Genomic DNA, 7,802 nt, shown 5'->3' on the forward strand with positions numbered 1-7,802 from the left:
AAAAAAAACATACTATGATGGTTACCAGGGGTGGGAGGGAAGGGAGAATTATTCATTGGCTAGAGAGTTGTTGTTAAGTGCTGTCGAGTCAGTTCTGACGCACAGTGACCTTGTATAGGGTTTCTGAGGACCAACTGGTGGATTTGAACTGCTGACCAGTGAGCACCACACCAGGACTCCTAAAGGGAAGACATGTGTTAACTTGGGTGACAGGGAAGGCAATATAAAGCAAGAGGGAGGTTGGCAGAAGAAGGGGAGGACACAGGGAAGAGTGCAAGAGTTAAAGGAATTAAAGAATTTTAAAAGAAAAAAAATTACTTGGTTAGAAAAACCAATGGTGGCAATTCTGTTCTGTCACCTGGGGCCACTATGAAATATATCTAGGGGGAAAAAAAAGTAAGACTAGGTGGTAGCGTACTGGTTACGAATCAGGCTGCGAACCCACAAGGTCAGCAGTTCGAAACTACCAGCTGTTCCGCGGGAGAAAGATGAGGCTTTCTACTCCCGTAAAGATTTACAGCCTTAGAAGCCCTGTACAGGGTCGTTATGGGTTGGAATCGACTCGACGGCACTTAACCAACAACAACAGTGCTACCTTAGATTGCGTATTTTGAATAAATCATCAGGAAAGATCAATCGCTAAAAAAGGACATCATATTATGTAAAGTGCTGTTGTTGTTGTTACATGCTGTTGAGTTGGTTTCAACCCATAGCGAGCCTGGTTTCTGAGGAGTGGTTGGTGAGCTTGAACCGCCAACCTTGCGGTTCAAACTGACTTTGTAGTCCAGCGCATTAACCTACAGCGCCACACCAGGACTCCATTTGGACGCTCTACTTTATCAAATAAATTTGACAGGGGTAAAAAGAAAATAGTCCCCATCGGGCAGGATTGTTATGACGATTAAATGAGATGCTATATGTAAAGGGTTGTGAATCCTGCCTGGCGTGAAGTAAGCACTATACAAATCAGAGCTATTGCTATGACTATTTAGACAAGGTCCTTCCTTGTCTCCGGAAACCCCCACCTCTGAACTCAGCAGCTAGCCACCGCCCTCCAGCACAAGCTCCCCTCCTCAGCAGACTAGTAGAATTCTTTTGCCCTCTTTGGACACAGCCCGATTCTTTTCTTCTTCCATGGTCTTATGAAGTCATTTTACAGTTTCTCTGTGAGTTTGGCATGTGGGGAGCCAGAGGAATTTATATCTTGGCCTCTTTCAGATAGTTTAAAAGTGAACGTAGCCCTAATTCCTGTGAAGAAAGAAGAAAATTACTATTTACTAAGCCTCTATTATGTAGCAGGCTTTATCACACTTAAAAAAAAATCTCTACACAAAATGTGGAACAGAATTTCAAATTCTCAAAGTACCCAGACTTACTGGACCCATTGAGATGGGAGGAATCCCATAGATTATTGCCCTGAGATACTCTTTCAGCCTGTACTGAAATTATCCCCTGGAGTCACCTTTTAACTAAATAGCAGGTTAAGCTCAAAAGGTAAAGAATGTCACCTTCGAGTATTGTGTTCTTGTTAGACATTATCTGTATGAGACCAAAGAGTGTAGGTATGGCACTGTAGGATAAGCACTGGTTTAAACTTGCAGTTTAAACCTACCAGGCAAATCCTCAGTAACCCTATACAGGGTCCTTGGCTCAGGCACACTTAACAACAGCAGCAATATATAAGACCAGATGGGCAACAGTAACTTGAAAGCATAGATGAGAAGACTGGGGGTAGTGAGACCAAATGAATGGGGATGGAGCAATTGGAACAGAAACAATGAAGATGTTGATGCACTGTGGAGGATGTAGCCCATGCTGCTAAACATTATGTCCAGAAATTGTTGAATGGGAGCCTGTGTACACTTGAATAAAAATACAATACAATATATTTAAAAATATCTGGGATTGTAGTGGTTACGAGTCAGGCTGCTATCCTCAAGGTCAGCAGTTCAAAACTACCAGCCATTCCACAGGAGAAAGATGATTTATAGCCTTGGAAACCCTGTGTAGGGTTGCTATGAATCAGAACCAACTCCATGACACACAACAACAACAACAGCAACATACGTTACTTGGAAGGAACCCTGATGATGCTGAGGGGTAAGCACAGAGCTGCTACCCACAGTTCAGCCACTCAAACTCATCACCTCTTCTGCAGGAGATAGATGAGACTGTCTGCTCCCATAAAGATTTGCAGTCTCAGAAACCTAATGAGTCAGAATCGACTCGATGGCAGTGGATTTGTTTTGTCTGTCTGTTTATATATTACTTATTTTAATCCCCACAGTACTCTGTCATGTCAGTACTACTGTCATCATTTTCTGTCATCATATTGCTGAGACACAGCAATATCAAAGTTAGTAAGTGGCAAAGCTGGAATTGGACTCAGAATGTACTCCCAAACCCTAGTTATTCCATGATGGCCCACCAACTTGCAGTCTAGAGATGTACCCCTTACTGTTGTTAAGTGCCATCAAGTTGGTTCCCACTCATAACAACCCTGTATAGGGTTCCCAAGGAGTGGCTGGTGAGTTTGAACCGCTGACCTCGTGGTTCAAACCTACTTTGCAGTCTGGTGCTTATCCTACAAGGAGTGCCACAGTTGGCCATATTCATAGTCTGTGTCCTGATTCAGAGCCACTTCTCTGTACATTATTTAAACTAGCCTTTGGTGAAGAATTCTGCTTAGGTTTTTCAAAAGTTGAAATACCTTTCATAGAGTGTTGAACACACTGACATTGAGTTAATGCTGACTTAGAGTAGAACTGTCCTATAGGTTTTCCAAGGCTGTGATCTTAATGGAAGCAGACTGCCACATTTTTCTCTCATGGAGTAGTTTGTGAGTTCAAATCACTCACTTTTTGATTAGCAGTTGAGCACTTAACCATTACACAGATAGTTTGGGGCTATCAAAAATCCTATCCACTCAGGTTCTAGCAAGTCACAGAAGCCAGTGTGCTGTTAGCCAAAAGGACTCACCCATAAATGTCCAGGGATCCTACCCTTACCATGCACGATACCATGTAGGAGAATTTGTACTGTGGTTTCTAGGGGCTTTCAGGTTTGTCTTCCATCAGTAGTCAGTGTTGGAGATGTATACTTCCACCAGACTATTTGGAAGTAGGACTGTTTCACTTTTCTCCCTAGACCAAAGCAGACGATTCTGAATCCCTCTGTTGTTCTTTATAACACCCTGAGCAACTTCTTAAGGAGACCTGGTGGTGCCATGGTTTAATCATCGAAAGGTCAGCGGTTTGAACATACCCATCACTCCATGGGAGAAAGATGAGTCAGGCTGCCTCCATAAAGATTTACTTCCTTGGAAACCCTCTGGACAAGTTCTGCTTTGACCTATAGGATTGGGACGAGTCAGATTCAACTTGATGGCAGTGGGATTGATTTTTTGGATCAATTTCTTGATCATCATATGGCCCTGAGCTCATATATAAGCTACTAGATGTCTTTGATGCATTTAAAAGGATTATTTTGTATCTCCTTTTAAAAATTATTTTTTGCCCTTGAAAAGGGAAACTTTCCCTTGTTTCCTTTGGGTGGAATTTGACTTTATGATTTCTCCTCCCTCCTTAGACTCTTTAACCGAATGAATCATGAAGGGCCTATGCATTGGGGGGTTCAAGCCTGTTGATTGGCCCCACTTCCTTTTCCAGGTCTTCAAGTAAGTAATATTAAAACAAGCTCCAAGCTTCCCAAGGATTAATTTTTCAAGCTCTTCCTTTCAGAATATCCAAAGAAGGACCTGGGTATAGTTGGTGTTTCCTTCCAATAGACTTGGTAATATTTTTCGTTCCATCTCTATCCAGGAAAGAGACTCTGATGAACCCACAAAGACTTCCTGGATGGCTTCCTGTCTACTACTTGGAACTATGTCTAGTGTATTTTCTTTCCTTGTAGTTTCTAAACGTGCCTTTACTTGGAAACTGTCATTGAAATCTCTCTTCCACAGAGGGCTTAGCTGAGTGTGTTCACTGCAGGAACTAAATACAGTGAGAGATATAATATCAAAGGTGTTGAGAAGGATTTTTCCCCAAAGCCCTCTATGTTGTATCTTCATTCAATGAATATTTATTCAGCATGCTCTGTATTTAAAGATAGATATATGAGGGGGCTCCAAAAAGTTTGTGGAAAAATGCCATTATCTTTTCATCCCTTTTTTCCATGACGCTTGTGTGCTAGAACATACACATAGGTGCTGCCTACATGTGCAAACAGTTAACACAGCTGTCTGCTAACAGAAAGCTTGGCAGTTTGAGTTCACCTTCAGGTGCTTCAGAAGAAAGGTCTGGTGATCTACTTTTAAACTCAGCCATTGAAAACCCTAGGGGACTTATTCTGTTCTATTCTGACATATGTGGGATCACCATGAGTCAGAATTAACTAAAGAGCAACTAGCTTGGTTTGGTTTTGAAATGCTTGCTACAAATTGAGATGTAACAATGAAGATGACAGGCAACATCTTCACTTCCGTGGAGCTTGCATTCTAGTCAGTGTGCATTGGAGGGAGGAGACATGCAAATAAAGGTGGTGTGTGTGTGTGTGTGTCTGCCAGATATGAGGATGGTTTTAAGTGGGGTGATATGGTGGTGTCCTGGGGAGGGGTCCCTGACATTAGGAAAAGCGTTTCTCTGAGGAGGTGATATTTGAACTGATACTGGTGTGACGCTGTAGGATAATCACTGGACCGAAAGGTTGGTTTATCTGCAAGGTTGGTGCTTCAAACACTCCAGCTGCTCCTTGGAAACCCTACACAGGGTCACTATGAGTCAAAACCAACTTGATGGCACTAATCAACAACTAAAATTATACAAATGAGCCTGCCATGTGGTGAGCCTGGGTCAGATCTTTCCAGGCAAAGAGAACAATAGTGCAAAGACCCCAAAGTAGAACACATTTATCCTATTCAGAGAAAGGACTCAGTGTGGCTGGAGCAGAGTCTGCAAGGGTAAGCTATAGTGGAGATGAGCTCAGAGAGTTGGATGGCCCTGAACACACAGAACCTTGAGGTCAAGGTTAGAGTTCAGGTTTTACTTCCAGTACAATGGGAAGTGCCATGGTCTCAAATATGGCTCTGAGAGGTTCCCCTGGCTGCTGTGTAGAGAATAAATTGTAGTGGGCAGAGAATCAGGGAGCAGCTGGGAGCCTAGATAGAAGCATATGCATTTAGGATTATTTTGGAGGCAGAGAAGACAGATTTACTTATGGATTAGATGTTGAGAGTGAAATAAACAGAAGACTCATTGAGGGAATGGAAGCAAATGCTGTTGAATGATGATACATGGAGGGGATTGTAATCATTGCAATGAAAGAAAATATGATAGGATGAATGTAAAGCTGATGTTCTCCTATATCTATCCTATAAACTATCACTCAATTCACAACAAAAACTTAAAAAAGAAAAAGAGAAGACTCATGAACAGCACCTAGGTTTTTGGTTTGAATGCCCTAATGGATGGTGTGAATGGCTGGAGATGGAGGATACTGGAAGAGAACCTCGTTGTGGGGAGGTTAAAAGACTTTAGGTCAAGAGTGTCAGGTCGGCAGGAGTCTCTGAGTCTGAAGCTCAGGAGGCTTTCTTAATGCCTAACTATGTGTCCTTTATGCCAGGAGCAGTTCTTTAGAGTAAACCCATGGCAGTACACCAAGCACATAGAAGGTATTTCTTAAGTGTTTAATGAATTGAGATGTTCTTATTAAAATGTGACCCCCAAACCATATCATTCTTATTTACTTTATCGTACGATACCTATTTGAAAGCTGATGTTTAAAAGAAGAGTCTAGAAAGATTTTAGAAACACTGGACTTTAGAACACCTAAGTGTACTGGTGCTACAGGATAGGCACTGGACAGCGAATTTCTTTAAACCACAAGGTTGGTGGTTCAAACTCATTAACTGCTCCTCAGAAACCCTAAACAGGGTTGCTATAAGTTGGAACCAACTTGATCGCACCTAACAACAACAACAGGGGGCTATAAAGGCATGAAGTGGCTGGCTTACAAGTTTTCAAGAGGGAGTTTAGTTTCAGAGTGTGTGGGGGAAGGTAGAATTCCCACTGAATAATTTTCATCTTGTCTAGATGGATACAGAGAAAGGAGATGGGGATAGGACTCTTTGGGGGTTAAGTGTGGGGGGCACAGATCAGGTGATAAGAGTCAGTGAGCCAGGGGGCCATGCCACAGGCTGAGGTGCAAGGCTTGGCTGTGGGGCTGGGAGGAGCACAGCCCCAGCATGTGGGGGGGTTGGGGCAGTTTGGCTCAGGTGATGGGGGCTTCTAAGAGTGGGGATACAGTGTTAGGAATGTGAGGGAGGGAAAATACTTGTCACAACTGTAAAGGTAGAAGTTTTGTAACATAAAGGGGGAAGTAGTTAATCTTACTACTTCCTCGGATCACCAAGGGTGAAGAGCATGAGCTGAACATGGGATCCTAACCAGAGAAGCAGGAACACCAAAGATGGAGGGAGGAGAGATAAGAATATGGAGAGAGAAAGCAGCTGAGGACTTCAGACTCATGGAAAGAGAAAGGCTGTGTGCTGGTGGCTAGGAGGCACGCTTGCAGTATGTGCCCTTTGGTTGTTTAAATGATGATATACTGCTGAGTGCTTTTTGTACATAAAAAAAAACCCCACAAGAAACAGAGGGAAGAGAAGCAAGTGCTGTTAAATGATGATGCATGGAATGGATTGTAACCATTGCAATGAAACAAAATGCAATAGGATGAGTGCAAAACCTATGTTGTCTCATGGAAACTATCACTCAATTCACAATAAAAGCTTAAAAAGAAAAAAAACACCTATGAGTTTTACCTACTATTTCTAGCTTAGTCTCTTTATTATAGTAAGGTATCCTATTGCATAGCTGTATTATGATGTTTTCATAATGTATTGAATTTCTACCCACAAAGATTCATACAATACTTTGCTTGCCTGGGAACATTTTTATATAACATAATTAAAACCTGACTAACTAGTCCTCAAGTGAGCTAGTGGCATGTCTCCATGCCACTTTTTGAAGAAATATTCATCAATAAACACTGGACACTTACTAAGTGGCAGGCCTTGTGCTTAGCATGTAGCTGAGGTCTTTGAGGAAAGCTGTTCTTGTTGTCAGCTGCCATCGAATCAATTCCGGTTCACGGTGACCCCATGTGTGCCAGAGTAGAATTGCTCCATAAGGTTTCCAATGGCTGATGTTTTTGGAAGCAGATTGCCAGGTTTGTCTTCTGAGGTGCCTCTGGTGGCTTCTGTCAAAGAGTAAATTGGCATTTCTGCTCAAATTAAAGAGCTTATTGAAGGAATGAAACCATCCAACACTGGGCAGCACCTTGAAGAACTCATCAAAATACTGCAGCAAAAGGAAATGTTCACAGAGCTGAAATACAGACAATCCAGGAACTTGCAAGAGGAAAATTCTGATTGCTTGATATTTATAAAACTATGGTTTGTTTTTTTTTTTATGTTTTATTGTGATAGTTTACATGGGAGAACATTTGTTTTACATTCATCCTGTCATATATCGTTTCATTGCTATGGTTACAATCCCCTCTATGCATCATCAACCAGCCAAAGGATATACACTAAAAGCCTGCTCCCTGGTCATCAGCACACAGTCCATCTCCCTCTCTGTGTCTAAAGTCCCCATCTGTGCCATCTCTCCACATCATCATCTCTGTCTCCATCTCAGGCATCACTGCTTCTCTGGGTAGGGTCCTGCTCTCCGCTCTTCTCCCTTGATGGTCCCAGAGACCTCCGCTCCTAGGCTGAAAAGTTAATCACTCCCCTCCTTGCT

The sequence above is a fragment of the Chrysochloris asiatica genome, unplaced genomic scaffold, assembly GCF_000296735.1.
Source record: "Chrysochloris asiatica unplaced genomic scaffold, ChrAsi1.0 scaffold00006, whole genome shotgun sequence".
Taxonomy (NCBI): domain Eukaryota; kingdom Metazoa; phylum Chordata; class Mammalia; order Afrosoricida; family Chrysochloridae; genus Chrysochloris; species Chrysochloris asiatica.